Below are 17,684 nucleotides of genomic sequence, written 5' to 3'. Positions count from 1 at the left end.
ATTTGGTTTTCTAGATGTTTTAGCACCATTAGTTGGAAAGGCTATCCTTGCTGTTTTAAATTGTCTTTAAACCTTTATGAAAGATCAGTGGACTGTATGTAGGCCTGTTTCTGGGCTCTGTATTCTTTTTCATAGATCTTACTTGTGTGTTTTTTCTCTTTTCACCAGCTTCACGCTGTTTTGGTTTCTGAAGCTTTCTTGTAAGTCCTGAAGCTGGTAGTACCAACTTCATGGTTTTTTTCTGAACTTGATTATGACAACCTGATTGGGATTGTTGTAGTCAAACTTGGAAGTGTCTAAGATTCCCCCTTAGTTTGGTCTTCGAGGAGTTCTTAACGCTCAAGGCAGGCCACCGTCAGCTGCTAGTAATCTGTCACTACATTTAAGTGCGCCTCCCAGTGGCTGGCTCCAGTAGCTTCTCTTCCTGGTGCGCTGTGACTCCTTGTCTCTCTCAGTTTTAGGATGGCAGTTTTCCCCGTGACCTCGCTTCTCTGGTGCATCCTAGAAGAGCTGACTTTCAGTTTGTTCAGTTTTTTCTCTAGCTGTGAGGATAAGTGATGACTGCCTCGCTCTTTCCATGTTGGGGTCAAAACCCAAAAGTTCATTTAAGGAGTTACTTGTAATAAAAGTCACCCACTGTCAGTGTACAACTTAGTCATTTAGGTTGATGTATAGAATTGTGCAGCCAGCAGCAGAGTTCTATTTTAGCAAATTTTTGTCACTTCCCCAGATTCTGTTGAGCCTCTTTGTAGTCATTTCCTAATCCCTGTTCCCCGTGACTAGATCTGGATAGAATAAATATTTGGATAACAGACTTCACTCTATTTACATTTTCATGTGTTTGGAACTTTATATATTGGCCTGTTTTCTTCCTTTTCTGACAAATGGAGAAGAGATTGGATTCTAGGCATGTTTTTGGGGGAAACATAACAGTAGTCCTGTTTATGGCTCTCCTTAAATTGGTTCATCTGTGCTGGTGAGTGGTATTTGCTACAAAACCTTGTCTGGTGAGCACAAGGAAAGGAATCTTTAAAAATCTGCTGTTAAAACAGAAACGATACATTTTCTTTTCTTTTTTCTGAAGATTATTTTATTTTACTATATCCAGCACTTCTACCCATGTTATTCTCCCACCCTCCCCACCCCCACTATCCCTCCCCTACACCCCCAGCTGCCCCCAGTATGTGATGCTCCCCTCCCTGAGTCCACATGTTCTCATTGTTCAACATCCATCTATGAGTGAGAACATGTGGTGTTTGGTTTTCTGTTCTTGTGTCAGTTTGCTGAGAATGATGGCTTCCAGATTCATCCAAGTCCCTACAAAGGACACTAACTTATCATTTTTTATGGCTGCATAGTATTCCACAGTGTATATGTATCACATTTTCTTTGACCAGTCTATCATTGATGGGCATTTGGGTTAGTTCCAGGTCTTTGCTATTGTACACAGGGCTGCAATGAACATATGTGTGCATGTGTCTTTATAGTAGAACAATTTATAGTTCTTTGGGTATATACCCAGTAATGAGATTGCTGGGTCAAATGGAATTTCTATTTCTAGATCCTTGAGAAATTGCCACACTATCTTCCACAATGGTTGAACTAATTTACACTCCCACCCACTGTGTAGGAGTGTTCTTGTTTTTCTACATCCTCTCCAGCATCTGTTGTCTACAGATTTTTTAATGATCGCCATTCTAACTGGCATGAGATGGTATCTCAATGTGGTTTTGATTTGGATTTCTCTAATGACCAGTGATGATGAGCATTTTTTCATATGTTTGTTGGCCTCATATATGTCTTCTTTTGAAAAGTGCCTGTTCATATCCTTTGCCCACTTTTGAATGGGGTTGTTTGTTTTTGTCTTGTATATCTGTTTTTGTTCTTTGTAGATCCTTTGTCAGATGGGTAGATTGCCAAATTGTTTCCCATTCTGTTGGTTGCCGACCCCCCATTTGTCTATCTTGGCTTTTGTCACCATTGCTTTTGTGTTTTAGTCATGAAGTCCTTGCCTATGCCTATGTCCTGGATGGTTTTGCCTACATTTTCTTCTAGTGTTGTTATGGTGTTAGGTTTTATGTTTAAATCTTTAATCCATCTGGAGTTAATTTTAGTGCAAGGTGACAGGAAGGGGTCCAGTTTCTGCTTTCTGCACATTGCTAATCAGTTTTTCCAACACCATTTATTAAACATGGAGTCCTTTCCCCATTGCTTGTTTTTGTCAGGTTTGTCAAAGATCAAATGGTTGTAGTTGTGTGGTGTTGCTTCTGGGGCCTCTGTTCTGTTCCAGTGGTCTGTGTCTCTGTTTTGGTACCGGTACCATACTGTTTTGATTACTGTAGCCTTGTAGTATAGTTTGAAGTCCAGCAGTGTGATGCCTCTGGTTTCATTCTTTTTGCTTAGGATTGTCTTGGCTATGCAGGCTCTCTTGTGATTCCATATGAAGTTTAAAGTGTTTTTTTCCAGTTCTATGAAGAAGGTCACTGGTAGCTTGATGGTGATAGCATTGAATATATAGATTACTTTGGCAAGTATGGCCATTTTCACAATATTAATTCTTCCTAACCATGAGCATGGAATGTTTTTCCATCCGTTGTGTCCTCTCTTACTTTGTTGAGCAGTGGTTTGTAGTTCTCCTTGAAGAGGTCCTTTACATCCTTTGTTAGTTGTATTCCTAGGTATTTTATTCTCTTTGTAGCAATTGTGAATTGTGAAAAGTTCACTCTTGATTTTACTCTCTGTTTCTTTGTTATTGGTATATAGGAATGCTTGTGATTTCTGCACATTGATTTTGTATCCTGATATTTCGCTGAAGTTGCTTATCAGTTTGAGAAGATTTTGGGCTGAGACGATGGGGTCTTCTAGACATACAATCATGTCATCTGCAAATAGAGTTTGACTTTCTCCTTTCCTAATTGAATACCCTTTATATCTTTTTCTTGCCTGATTGCTCTGGCTAGAACTTCCAGTACTATATTGAATAGGAGTGGTGAGAGAGGGCATCCTTGTGCAGTGCCTGATTTCAAAGGGAATTCTTCCAGCTTTTGCCCGTTCAGTATGATATTGACTGTAGGCTTGTCATAAGTGGCTTTTATCATTTTATATACGTTCCATCGATACCTAGTTTATTGAGAGTTTTTAGCATGAAGGGCTGTTGAATTTTGTCAAAGGCCTTCTCTGCAGAGATGATACATTTTCACATATTAATATGTGGAATTAAGTACTAAACCATCTTTATTCTTTTTCTTTTCTTTTCTTTCTTTTCACAGAATTTTTGCTCTGTGCCCAGGCTGGAGTGCAATGGCATGATCTCAGCTCACTGCAACCTCCACCTCCTGGGTTCAAGTGATTCTCCTGCCTCAGCCTCCTGAGTAGCTGGGATTACAGGTGCCCACGACCACACCCAGCTAATTTTTGTACTTTTAGTAGAGAAAAGGTTTTACCATATTGGCCAGGTTGGTCTCTAACTGTTGACCTCAGGTGATCCAACTGCCTCTGCCTCCTAAAGTGTTAGGATTACAGGCATGAGTCACTGCACCAGGCCTGAACCATCTTTATTCTTTCAGAAATTTGGTTCATAACAGTAAAGCCACGCTCCTCACATGCCTGAAATTCTCCTCATTGTCTTCTTCAGGTGGCAAGGCTCTGGAATAGCCACATAAAAGTGAGGGCAAGATTTTTCCTGTAGTTCTTTGATTGACTGATTTTTGCTCTTAGAGGGGTTAGCATCCATGTATCTGAAATAGAATGCAAGAGTAGAGGCAGGCACCTGTAACTAGTTTTCTCCTGCTGCCTATTATCACATTACCACAAACCAGTGGTTTGAAGCCACAGAAGTCTGGAATGAAGCAGCTGGGTTTTGTGATCAGGGTCACGTGAAGCTACAATCTGGGAATGGGCTAGCTATGGGTTTTCTCTAGAGCTCAGGCTATTTTTCTGAGTTCACTACACTTATTGAAAGAGTTTCTATTCTTGTTTGTGGGGGACTGAGGGCCCTTTTACTGTGCTGGCTGTCAACCAGGAGACACTCTGACTTCAGAGGCAACCTGCTTTCCTACTTACCTGTCTTTTCCATCTTTCAACCAATCACAACTCATGGAGTCCTTCTCAGGCTCCTCCTTTCTCTGACTTCATCTTCTCCAATTAGCCACAAAAAGTTCTGTGACCTACGGAGTGATGTGATTCGATCCAGTTCATGCAGGTAACCTCACCGTCTTCAAGTCACATAACTGTCATATAACAACATAATCACAGGAATCATGTCTCATCCCTTTAACAGGCTTCAGAGACAAGGGTATGGCATGTTTGGGGACCATTTCAGAAATTCCATCTACCACAGTTGGACACTCACATTCCCCCATCTGCAAAATGCATTCACCCTCTCCCCTAAAGTTTCCAAATTTCATGTAAATAAAGCATTAGTTCAACATGAAAAATGTCACATAAACCACATCAGATCAAATCTCATCTAAAATATCCACACCAGGTATGGATGAGGCTTCTGAGGGTGTCCATTAAGTACAGATCTTTGACATAATTTCCTTACCTCCATTGACCTGTGAAACTGAACAAACTGCTTATCTGCTCCTAATGTGGAATGGCGGGACAGACACAGAATAACAATTACAGTGATTCTAGTTCAAAATGAAGGAACATGGAAGGGAGAAAGAAGTCAGCGACCCAGAATAGTATGGAAGTGGAGTGGGGCAAAATCCAGCAGGAGTTTCTTAAATAGGAACCACAGCCTGGGACTAAGCCTCCATCCTGTGGGACTTTGCCTCTGGGATCTTTGTTCTGCAGTTCTTGAAACTATTACTATTTATCTTTTTTCCCACTCTTTGGTTCTTCCCCTTTCTCCTGTTGGTAGCATCCTCAACTTAAACCTTGGTCCATTATCCCCAGCAGAATTGATCAGATACTGCCCATGTCACGGTCCTGACCATCTCCATCAGGCACTCCTCTGGGAGTGTCTTCACTAACTGACCTCTCTCAAGCATGATTGCTTTCAGCTGACCTGGCTGGCTTTGGAGAAAACCTAAGACTATGGAGTCCCAGAACCAATCTCTGCCCTCTCTATCTCCAGGAGAGGAAGAAAATAACAGGGGTCTTCAGTGAGAAATGACCCGCGTGAGGGCCTGGACTCTTCAGCAGTTACAGCAGAGGAAACTCCCTGAGGAGCATGGAGGAGATGAACTCCCAGACTGGGAAAGCAGGGTTGTGTTAAGCACTGTTTAATTCTCATGTGCTCCCTGCCCCAATCTACAAGCCAGCAAATGACAATAGGCTGAGAATAAGTAATAGGACTATAGAACCACGATAAAGAATTGTCCAAGGAAAGGCCCTTTTACTCTGTTTGCAAGGTGAAATTGCTGTATTGGATCCAAAGATTTCTGAAAGGCAGCAGTGAGTTTCTGGAGGGTGAGTTACCTGCTTTGCACAGGGAGCCTGAGGCCCAGGCTTGCATGGTGTGTCTGCTGCCACCAAGTGGTGAGGGAGCCTGGGAGAGTCTTAGTCTTTCTGGACTTGAGTTTTCTCATCAGCAAGGTAGGGGCTTATTTTACCTCTCTGAGGTCCCTTCCTGCACAGTTTTGTCCGAGTTCTTGAGGGACTAAGATGGTTTTTAACACTTCCTGGACCTGTAACCTGCACTGACCTCTGTGGGTCTGACTCCTGACTGGCCCCTGTGTGTCTCCTGCAGAGCCTGAGCTGAGTCCACACCCTGGAAGCACAGAACCGAGGGATCAGATGGAAGAAAGAAAGTCAGCAGGTTTTGGGAAAGAGAATAACCTGCAAAGGACAAGTCAATGATAGAACAGGTGAGAACCAAAGAAGGGGAGAATAAGGACAAACTGGGCCAGAAGCCTCAGGGGAAATGGGCAATGGGTCTGTCATCATTCAACTACTCGAGGAGGGCAAGCTGAGCAGTGGGGATGGAGAGAGAAACTTACTCCACAGGAGTCTCCTGACCCCAGCCAGGGAGAGCCAAAGGGTGGATCACAGCTGGTTTATAATGAGGGGCAGCACCAACTCCAATAGGGGGAGGATGCGACCATGAGCCCCTGCCTTAGACCCCAGAGCCTCAACCTCAGGGCTGCCGTAGCAGTGGATGCTCTTCAGGTCAGTGTGGGTTAGAGGGAATAACCGTGCTTGGACAAGGGTTGGAGATGTCTGTCCCTACTTCAAACAGTTCTGCCCTAGGTCAGGTGCCTGAGTAACTGTTTCCTGCCAGTATATGAAGCAGTGATAGTTACACTCTTCCTCTGCACTTTCAGTTGAGGAAGGTCTCTATATGATATGAGTATTTACTGGGTGTTTAATTTCCTCTACACTGTGTTAAGCACTTGGGGTTCAAATAGTAATGTTTCCCCAAGGAACTCAAGCCCATGAGAGAAAGAACACAAAGACATGATTTCAAGAAAATACAGTAGCTCTCTGAAAGTGGAGTGTCATGGCAGCCCAGAGGATGGGAGTGTAGATGAAGACATTGCTCCTAATGACAAGGGGAACCATAAGAGGGATTCTTCAGAGTAGTCCCGTTTCTCCTCCAGTGACCCACAGAAGACCCTGGCACATGACTGGTCCCTAGAGCAGGGGTCTACAGGTATAGGAAGGAGGCTTGCTGCTGCAACGTGGGAGAAATTGTAGCCTCCCTGGTGGGACATTTTAGAGTGGAATGTCGGTGATTGGATTGGATATTGGTAGTCAGTTTTGTCCTATCTTCCATGAACACTGCTGAGACCTTCCTTAGTGCCATACCCTAAGCTGGGAATCGTGAACACAGAGATGAGTAGAATATGATCTCAGCTTTCCCAGAACTCTCAGTCTAGTGAATAGCGAGTTATGAGAAGTGTAGTGATGGTGGCTTCATTAGAGCAAGTGGCTCATGCTGCATGGAGGTGACCTCAGTGGATGGCCTGGTCACCCTTCTGGTTGTCATCAACAGCTGCATGACTTGCTCTGTGCCAGTGACCCTGGACTTCTGCCAGGTGTCTGCATCTTAGGTACAAGCAACACCTCAGTTTCCTGTTGGGTCAAAACAGTGAACACTGCCAAGGTGATCAGAGGACACTAGTGACATCACTAGCTACTGATGAGGTCCTGGCCAGCTAGGGAAATAAAGATGTAAGTTTAAGAACGATTCTACATTTGTTCTTAACATAATGAGCAGAGATTATCTGTCTTTTAAGTTAAATACTTTTTAGACTTCAAGATTCACCCACGTCCAAAATAAAATATATATCGGCCATATTACTGCCCTGAGATGATTTCTCCCTGTCCTACCAGAAGCCTGCACTATCTGGAGTACTGAGGCTGTCTCAAGCTAACTGATCTGCTCTCTGGATTCCGGGGACCCCCACAGAGCCAGAGGTTGAAGGCATTGGCATTGATGTCTCCGACTGTTCTGACTCCAGGTTGGTGCACCTCAGTGCCCAGTATTAACCACACAGTAACAGGATGCCACCAACACTTTGATTTGGGGCTGTTGCATCCTAACTTTAATGTAATAGACATTATTTTTTAGAATAATTCTAGGTTTACAGATAAATTGAGCTGATAGTACAGGGAATTCCCCTACTCTCTCTTGTCCCTTAGCACACAATTTCCTCTCTCATTGGTATCTTGCGTTAGTGTGATACATGTTTACAATTGGTTAATCAATATTGATATGATATTATTAACTAAACTCCATAGTTTACATTAGGGTTCATTCTTTGAGTTTTACAGTTCTATGGGTTTTGACAATTACCTAATGTCCTGAATCCTCAGTACAGTATCTCACAGAAGAGTTTCACTGCTGAAAACCTCCTTGTGTTCAACCAATTCATCCCTCCTCCATGCTTAGCCATCACTGATCATTTCACAGTCTCTACCACTCTGACTTTCCTGGAATGTCCTAGTGTTGGAATCATACAGTGTGTAGAGTCTTTAGACTAGTTTCTTCCTAGCATTATGGATTTAAAGTTCCTCCATGTCTTCTCATGGCTCGATAGCTCATGTCTTTTTATCACTGAATCATATTCTCTTGTACAGATAAACACAGTTTGTTTAGCCATTCACTTACTGAGGGACCGTTTGGTTACTTCCAGTTCTTGACAAGTATGAGTAAAACTGTTGTAAATACTTGGATGCAAGTTTTTGAGTGAACATGTTTTCACATTACTTTGGTAAGTATCTAAAACTGCTATTTGCAGGATTATATGGCAAGGCTATGCTTAGCTTTGTAAAAAACAACAACGAAAACCTGCCAAACTGTTTTCCAAAGTGACTAGCATTGTGCATTTCCACTAGCAGTGAATGAGAGTTCCTCTTGCTCTGCATCTTTGACAGCCTTTGGTATTGTCACTTGTTTGGATTTGAGCCTTCGTATTAGGTGTATATTATAGTGTAGTGGCATCTCATTGGTTTAATATGCAATTTCCTAGTGACACATGGTTTTGAGCATCTTTTTCATATGCTTATTTGCCATCCATGTATCTATTCTGGTGAATTATCCAGATCTTTTGCCCATTTTTAAATTGAGTTATTTGCTTTTTATTATTGAGTTTTAAGAGTTCTTTATATATTTTGGACACCAGTCTTTCATCAGATCTGTATTTTGCCAATATTTTTTTCCCAGTCTATCACTTGCTTATTCATTTTCTTCACAATGTCTTTCACAGAGCAGAAGTTTTTAACTTTAATGAAGTTCAACTTATCCATTTTTTTCTTTCCTGGATTGTGCTTTTGGCTTTGTATCTGAGCAGTCATCGCTAAACCCAAAGTCGCTAAGATTTTCCCCTATGTTATCCAGGAGTCTTACAGGTTTGCACCTCACATTCAGGTGTAAGGCCTATTTTGTGAAAGGTGTACAATCTGTGCCTACATTTATTTATTTTTCACATGTGAATATCTAGTCATTCTAGCACCATTTGTTGAAGACTGTCCTTTCCCTGTTAAACTGCCTTTGCGCCTTTCTCAAAGACTAGTTGAGTATTTGTGTAGGTGTATTCCCGAGCTCTGTATTCTTTTCTAGTGACCTATTTGTCTGTTTTTTTCTTTCTTCATCAATTTCCACACTGTTTGGTTTCTGAAGCTTTATAATTAGTACTGAAGTCAGCAGTGTCCATTCTCTGGGGATTTTTCTGATCTTTACTATGAGAACGTGGTTGCGCTTCTGGTGGTAAAACTTAGAAAAGTGTGATATTGCCACTAAATCTGGTCCCCAAGGAGTTTTTAATGCTCAAGCCAGGCCACCCTTAGCTTCTGGTAATCTGTCAGTACCGTTTAAGTGCTCCTCCCAGTTGCTGGCTTCAGCAACTTCTGTTCTCTGTATTTGTTTTCAGCATGGCAATTTGCCCTGTGACCTCTCCTCTGGTCCCTCTAATAAAGTTTGATAATTTTCAGTTTGTTCAGCTTTTCTCTTGTTGTGAGGACAAGTGGTGACCTCCTAGCTCCTTACAAGTTGGAGTAGAAACCAGAAATATCATTTAACAAGTTGCTTGTAATAAAAGTCACTAATTGCAAATGTAGAATTTAATAATTTAAGTAGATATATAGAATTTTGCAGCCATCACCTCAGTCCCCTCTTAGTATGCATTTCTTCCTCCCCAGATTCCCCAGAGCCTCTTTGCAGTCATTTTCCAATCCCTGCTCACCTTGACGGAGCCTGAACAAAATACAAATTTGGAAAACAAACATTAAATTTAAGCTTTTATTAGATTGGAATTTTATAGAATGGACCATTGTCTTACTCTTGTGGCAACTAGAGGAGATATTTTATTCAAAGGACGTTCTTTGGGGGAACTTAGTAGTAGTCCTGTTTATTGCTCTCCTTGAATTGGTTCGTCTATGCTGGTGACAGATAGTTGCTATCAAACCTTGTCTGGTGAGCACAAGTGAAAGAGCTAAAAAAAAAATCTTCTATTAGAAATGTGGATGATGAATTTGCAGATGATGTTATGCGGAGTTAAGTTTTATTTTTGTTTTGTTTTGTTTTGTTTTTTGAGCCAGAGTTTTGCTCTTGTTGCTCAGGCTGCAGTGCAATGACGTGATCTCAGCTCACTGCAACCTCTAACTCCTGGGTTCAAGGAAGTCTCCTGCCTCAGCCTGCCAAGTAGCTGGGATTACAGGCATACACTACCATGCCAAGCTAATTTGGTATTTTTAGTAGAGACAGGGTGTCTCCATGTTGGTCAGGCTGATCTTGAACTCCCGACCTCAGGTAATCTGCCCTCCTCAGCCTCCCAAACTGTTGGGATTACAGGCATGAGCCACCATGCTGGAGTGCCATGGTGCAGTCTCAGCTTACTGCAACTTCTACCTCTAGGGTTCAGTTGATTCTTGTGCCTAAGCCTTTTGAGTTGCTGAGATTACAGTCATGCACCACCATGCCCAGCTAATTTTGTATTTGTAGTAGAAACAGAGTTTTTCCATGTTGGTCAGGCTGGTCTTGAGCTCCCAACCACAGGTGATCCACCCACCTTAGCCTCCTAAAGTGCTGGGATTACATGCATGAGCCACCACACCTGGCTTGGAGTTAAATATTTTACCATCTTTTTTCTTTCAGAAATTGGGTTGGCCACACTGAGGAGACACTTCTCACCTGCCTGAAATGCCCTTCATTATCTTCTTCAAGTTGCAAGGGCTCTGGAACAGCCCTTACAGTGCTCCCATAAAGGTAAGTGTAACATTTTACTGTAGTTCTTTGCTTTTTGTGTGTGTATGCTTATAGGGATTAGCATACATGTATGTGAAAATATAAAAAGAGTACAGATAGGCACCTGTAACTAGTTTTCTGTTGCTACCTTCTAATGCATTATAACAAGTTAGTGGTTTGAAACCACAGAACTCAGGAATGATTGGGTTCTCTGATCAGGGTCTTAGGAGGCTGAAATCCAGTTATGTGCTGCCTGTGTTTTTCATCCGCAGCTCAGGCTACTCTTCCAAGTTCACTGCAGATATATTGGCAGAATCCCTCTTCTTATGGGTGGAGGATGGAGATCCCTTTTGTACCATGGCTCTCAGCCAGGAGACACCCTGACTCCAGAGGCCACCTGCATTCTTTCTCACTTTCCCCATCTTCCAACCAACAACAGCTCATGGAATTCTTCTCCAGCTCCCATCCTCTCTCTGACTTGTCTTCTACCCACTAGAGAAATCTCTGACACATAGGGAGTGATGTGATTAGATCTGGCCCACTCAGGAAAGCTCAGCTTTGTATTAGTCTGTTCTTGCAGTGTTATAATGAATGACCTCAGACTGGGTGATTTATAAAGGAAAGAAGTTTAATCAGATGATGGTTATGTGGGTTGTACAGGCTTCTGCTTGTGGGGAGGACTCAGGAAACCTACAGTCATGATAGAGGTGGAGCAAGCACGGTCTTCACATGGCCGGCAGGAGAGAGGGAGAGAGAAAGGGGAAGTGCTACATACTTTTAAACAACTAGGTCTCATGGAAACTGTATCATGTGACTGCACTTGCGGGGTGGTGCTAAGCCATTAGAAACCATCCCCATGATCCAGTAACCTCCTGCCAGGCCCCCCCTCTAACACTCAGGATTATAATTCAACATGAGATTTGGGTGGGGACACAGAGCCAAACCATATCACTCTTTAAAGTCATATGACTGCCATGTAACAACGTAATCACAGGAATGTCTCACCAGTTTAACAGGTTCCAGAGATAAGAGTACAGCATGTTTGGAGACCATTTTAGGAATTCCACCTATCACAGTTCAACTTCTGATCCCCAGACATTCATGTTCCTCACAGATGCAAAATACATTCACCTTCTCACCTAAGGTTTCCAAGTTTCATGTCATTAATGCATTAGTTCAAAGTGAAAAATGTCATGTAGCTCTAATCTGAACAAAAGTTTAAAATCTCATTTAAATCATCTACACCAAGTGTGAATGAGGCTTTGGAGGGCATTTATTAAGCACAGATTCTTATTTTTTGAGAGTGAGTCTCGATCTGTCACCCATGCTGGAGTGCAGTGGTGTGATCTTGGCTTACTGCAACTTCTGCCTCCTGGGTTCAAGCCAATCTCCTGCCTCAACCTCTTGAGTAGCTGGGACTACAGGTGTGTGCCACTACGTTCAGCTAATTTTTTTTTTGTATTTTTAGTAGAAATGGGGTTTTACCCTGTTGGCCAGGCTAGTCTGAAACTTCTGACCTCAGGGCTAGGGATCTGTCCCCCTAAGCTTCTCAAAGTGCTAGAACTACAGGCATGAGCCACCATGCCCAGCTCAAGTACAGATCCTTGATCTAATTCCCTTATCTCTGTTGACCTGTGAAACTGAAGAAACAGCTTATCTGTCCTCAATGTGCACTGGTGGGACAGTCGCAGAATAACAATGCTAGTGATTCTTGTTCAAAACGAGGGAAAGTGGAGGGAACAAACTGATCCAAAACCATTTTGAAATGAGGCTGAGCAAAGTCCAGCAGGAATTTCTTGATTAAGCTCCTCAGCCTGGAAATAAACCCCTGTGACAGGGGGCTTTGCCTCCGGGCTCTGCATTTTTTTCTATCGTTATTGAAAACATTTTATTTTCCTTCTTCCCCCACTCTTTTGGTTCTTCCCCTTTCTCTTCATGGCAGGATCCTCTACTTAATCCTTCTTGCATTATCCCCAGCAGAATTGGTCAGATATTGCCTGTGTCACAGTCCTGACCATCTCCACCAGGGGCTGTCCTTGTGAGCCCGTGCTCCACTTCACTGACCTGACCTCTCTCAGTCATGATTGCTTTCAGCTGCCCTGGCTGGATTAGGAGAAAACCTAAGACTATGGAGTCCCAGAACCAATCTCTGCCCTCTCTGTCTCCAGGAGAGGAAGAAAATAACAGGGATCTTCAGTGAGAAATTACCCACATGAGGGCCTGGACTCTCCAGCAGTTACAGCAGGAGATAGTTTCTGAAGAAGAATGGAGGAGCTGAGAGCCCTGGCCGGGAATGCAGGGTTTTGTGAAACACTATTTAATCCTAGGTGCTCCCTGCCCCAGTCTACCAGCCAGTGAATGACAGCTGACCAAGTATAAATGCTAGGACTATAGAACTCTGATAAAGGGTTTGTCCAAGGAAAGGGCCTTTTACTGTTTTTGTTTTCACAGAAGAAATTGCTGTTTTTCATCTAAAGCTTCTGAAAGGCAGCAGTGAGCTTCTGGTGGGTGAATTACCTGCTCTGCACAGGGAGGCTGAGGCCAAGGCTTGTGGTGGATCTGCTGCCACCAAGTGGTGAGGGAGGGAGCCTGAGAGAGTCTTAGTCTTTCTGGGCTTCAGATTCCTCCTCGGTAAGGTAGAGGCTTATTGTACCTCTCTGAGGTCCCATCCTGCTCTGTTTTCTCTGAATCTCTGAGGAATTGAGATGGTTTTCAATGCTGCCTCGGACCTTCAGCTGAGACCTGACTCTGTGTGTCTGCTGCAGGAGCCTGAGCTGAGTCTACATGCTGGAATCCCAGAGCTGAGGGAACAGGTAGAAGAAAGTCAGCAGGTTTAGGGGATAGAATAATCCACAAAGGACAAGCCATTGGTAAATGAAAACCCAAGAAGGGGACAATGAGGGCAAATGGGCCAGAAGCCTCAGGGGAAATAGGCAATGCCTATGGTCATTTAAACCCTCAAGGAGCAGGGTGAGCTGAGCAGTGGGGACTGAGAGAAACTTCCTCCACAGGAATCTCCTGCCTCTGGCCAGGGAGAACCACAGCGTGGATCACAGCTGGTTTATAGTAAGGGGCAGCTTCGACTCCAAGAGGGGAAGGATGTGACCATCAGCCCCCACCCCAGATGCAGGAGTCTCGACCTCGTTGCTGCTCTAGCAGTGGATGCTCTTCAGGTCAGTGTGGATTAGAGGGAATAACCGCGCTTGGACAAGTGTTGGAGATATCTATTCTTACATCAAACAGCTCTGCCCTAGGTCAGGTGCCAGAGTAATTGTCCCTTGCTTATATATGAAGCAGTGATACTTAAAATATTCTTCTGCACCTTCAGTTGAGGGAAGTTTCTCATAAATATTTATTGAGTATTTTTTTTTTTTTTATGCTGTGCTAAGCACTTGGGATTCAGGTATTTACTGTCTCTCTAAAGAAACTCAAGGTCAAGATATCAAGACCATCCTGGCTAAGATGGTGAAACCCTGTCTCTACCAAAACCACAAAAATTAGCTGGGCATGGTGGCACATGTCTGTAGTTCCAGCTACTCAGGAGGCTGAGGCAGGAGTATTGCTTGAACCTGGGAGGCAGAGTTTGCAGTGGACTGAGATTGTGCCACTGCATTTCAGCCTGGTGACAGAGCAAGAATGTCTCAAAAGAAAAAAAAAAGGAAAAAAAAAGAAAAAGAAAAAAAGGAAAACTCTTAGTGAGAATCATTGGTATTCCATAGAAGAGAGAATTAACTATAGTCAAGGGAAGACCCAAGTCTCATACTTCTCTTGTATATTCCAAAAGCCCAGGGAAATTCCAGGTAATAGAGGTTATTTCCCATGCTGTTAAAGCAAGGTTGCAGACACTTCTGAATTTTGGTCCCAGTATTCTAGGAGGGCACAGCTCTGTCCTGGAAAATGATACAGGAATGAATACTCTTCCTGTGACTCATTCTGGTCATTCATCCAGCATCACAGAAACCAAACAATGGAAATATGGCCAAATTCATGATTTGCTAGCCCTCTTGTTCAGGTTTCTTACCTGATTGTTAGGATAACAGCATTACCTTGAAGATTATGATGAAGATACGCTGTCCAAATATGTGCACAGTTTTGAGCAAAATGCCTGGTACACATTGGTCAAGAAATAATTACTGAATAATTATATGAATATTTACTGAATGACATGGATTCTATGAATAATTATGGAATAATTGTTGTGATTGCTTTTATTAGCAGGGCTCAAAACTCATCTCTGTGTGACCTCAAATAAGCCACATAACTTTGTGAACCTACAGTTTCAACATTTTTAAAATGAAGAAACCTGACAGCTTTTCATTCTGCCACAGAATGTCAGGCCTCCCAGACACCAGAACATACATTTACTTAAAGCCTTTGATGTATCTCAAAGCAGTGTCCTTACAGTGTTGTTGGAGGACGGTGGGGGCTGTAGAGAGGCACGCTTTCCAGTGGGATTGATCCAGTTCTTTTTCCTTCACTTCCTTCAGCCCAGGGTCACACCCATTGCACCCTCTACTCAGGCAAGCCCAGCAGCCAAACATAGGAGACCTGGGCTACAGAACAGTCTCCCAAGTCCCAGGCTCACAAAACCTAGGTGGAGATGATGGCTGAGAAAGTGAGGAGGTGGTTCAGGGGATCACTCTTCCCTACTTGTTCCTCTCATCTCAGATTCACCTTCTATTGCACAGCAACACGGAGGACCACCAACCACCCCTGACCATCACCTTGATCTTGCCGTGTTTGGTTAGTGGGATGCAACCACACATCAACGGTGACAGACCAACTCAGAAAAATATCTATCAAACAGTATTCCATAAGGACCACTCATGGCCCTGTTATTTTTAACATATGGAAAAAAACAAAATGAAAACATAATCATATCAGGTTTACAAGACTTCCCAAGAGAGATGGTCACACATGCTTTCAGGAGATCTCTGTAGAAATGATGTTGATGACTTGATATCTTGAAAAGAGCTCTTCTTGGACTAGAATGACATCCATAAGTGACAAGAATGAGACGTAGTGTTCAGTCACATTAAAAAATAATCATCCCACATAGAGGAAGCTTTGGACGTAGGGACGTCACACTGGTCTTAAGTGTAATGAAAAGCCTCTTCTGCCACAAACATCAGTGTAGTGGTATCTGCCAGTAAGAAAAACTAAATAGCATAACCATGGGATGCAGCAAGAAGAATATTGAGCCAGGAAAGAAAACATTTTGGAGAAATGAATTACTCATTGACTTTCTTGTGGATACAGAAAAAAACTGCAGAAGACTCAGAGGATATGATGGCAGTGTAATAGGCTGTTATCTTAAACTTGTGGAAAAGCCTTCAATTCTGTTTTAACATAAGGGAAGGAGAGGTGACTGACTTCATGACTAGCATTAAGAAAGTATCACGTGTTGGGAAACTGTTTCTGCCTTGATGATTTTATACACAAAAGAGATGAAAAATGAGGCACATGCTTAGATGTATTGGGAGTGAGATGGGACTGTGGCATTGTCACCAGGGTACACAAATACTGAGAGTGACCAATAGAGGAACAGTCCCCATCTGTTGTGACCTCAGGTGAGACCAGGAGGCCTGTGTTTTAGCAAACCCTGGGCAATGGAATGAAGGGCTCCTAAGATTCCACGACATGCCCAGCTTCTAATTCTGTTACTGCAACAGCAGACCGTTACCTGGGACACTGGCCACTATCTCCCACACTCTCGTCAGAGCCTGAGCTACAGGCAGCGCCTTCAGTTCTCAGCTCAAGCATTGCGAACCTTGTTTTTGCGGTTAAGGACCTTAAAGTGCTGTGAGGAGGGATCAGGTTTTTCTCAACAGTAAGTTAAGAATTTGAGTTATTGACATCCCCCAGTCCTGATAAAACCTATTTGATTTCCAGTTTTTAACCCATGATGTATTTGGGTTTCTTCCCCCCAGTCCCTGGCTCTGCCTGTGGTGCCCCAAACATCAGCATGGTGGCACCTGGCAGGACTTGTTCCATGAAAACCATAGAGGTGAACTTTGCAGAAACCATCGAGAATTCTTGCTCCCAGCAGGAGGAGACCAAACCGAATTTCAGAGACAGCAAATATAGACTTCTTATGAGTCAAGTGGCCTATTTCCTGAACTATCGGCTGACAACGTAGAGTAAGTTCTATAGGTTCACCTCCACAAACGTGATGAATGATGTCCTGTCTTGTCTCGAGAAACTAAATGCTCTCTTCATCAAAATTAATTTCATCCTTTCCATACTTGTAGAAAATAGAAATGGGTATTTTAACATTTTGTTAAAGATGGAACACAGAGGCCAAAGTCTTTAGCAAATTTTCCACATCTGCAGTAAGGTGGGTGTGGGACTGGGGTGACAATCTCAGCTGTTGATTTCTGACACAGGCACAGAAGCACCTGTTTTTCTCAGCAAGAGGCAAAATCCCTGTTTACAGGAATCCTCTCTGTACCGTATAAGATTCTGCAGACAAGTAGCATCTAGTCTGTTGGTCTGAATGTCTGAGGCTGCTGAACTTCCATTTAGTTCCAGTTTCTGCTGAGGCCCAGCAGGCAAAGCTGTGTTCTGAGGACCCTGGGGGAAACAGTGATAGCACACAGTACCTGCTGTGAGGAGCTTGAAGGGGACCCTGCTCCTAACAGAACCTGTGATATCTGTAAGTGGCACCATCAAGAGCAGGGAGTACCCTGGTACTGGTGCCTCAGCCTCCCAGTTAGCTGGGATCCCTGGTGGACACCACCATACTTGGCAAACTTTTGTACTTTTAGTAGAGGCGGGGTTTCACCACATTGGCCCAGCTGGTCTTGAACTCCTGAGGTCAAGTGATCTGCCATCCTGGGCCTCCTAATGTGCTTGGATTAAAGGCATGGACCACTGTGCCAGCTCCACAGATTGTTTTTTAAGTAAACATTGCTAGAATTCATCCCTCAGTCCAGTATCCTTTATAAATTTCTCAAACCATTCATTGACCATGATATATGATGAGATAAATCGGTATTGCAGCAAAACTTCTGGAAAGTAGGGCAATTTTTGAAGATTTTGGGGAAAA

At 43.1% G+C, this 17,684-nt stretch overlaps 1 long non-coding RNA gene across 1 annotated transcript; it reads left to right on the top strand.

Moving 5' to 3' along the window:
* The first annotated feature begins 5,413 nt into the window (after positions 1-5,413).
* LOC116551024 lies at positions 5,414-14,057 on the top strand. Its single transcript, XR_004268674.1, has 3 exons — positions 5,414-5,816; positions 10,547-10,657; positions 13,648-14,057. It is a non-coding gene; the product is annotated as an uncharacterized LOC116551024 (long non-coding RNA).
* Positions 14,058-17,684: the final 3,627 nt, after the last annotated feature.

This window comes from Sapajus apella, unplaced genomic scaffold (assembly GCF_009761245.1).
Source record: "Sapajus apella isolate SASKATOON/1434 unplaced genomic scaffold, GSC_monkey_1.0 scaffold8, whole genome shotgun sequence".
Taxonomy (NCBI): domain Eukaryota; kingdom Metazoa; phylum Chordata; class Mammalia; order Primates; family Cebidae; genus Sapajus; species Sapajus apella.
The sequence above is the reverse complement of the archived record's forward strand: the minus strand, read 5'-3'. Positions and strand labels throughout refer to the sequence as shown.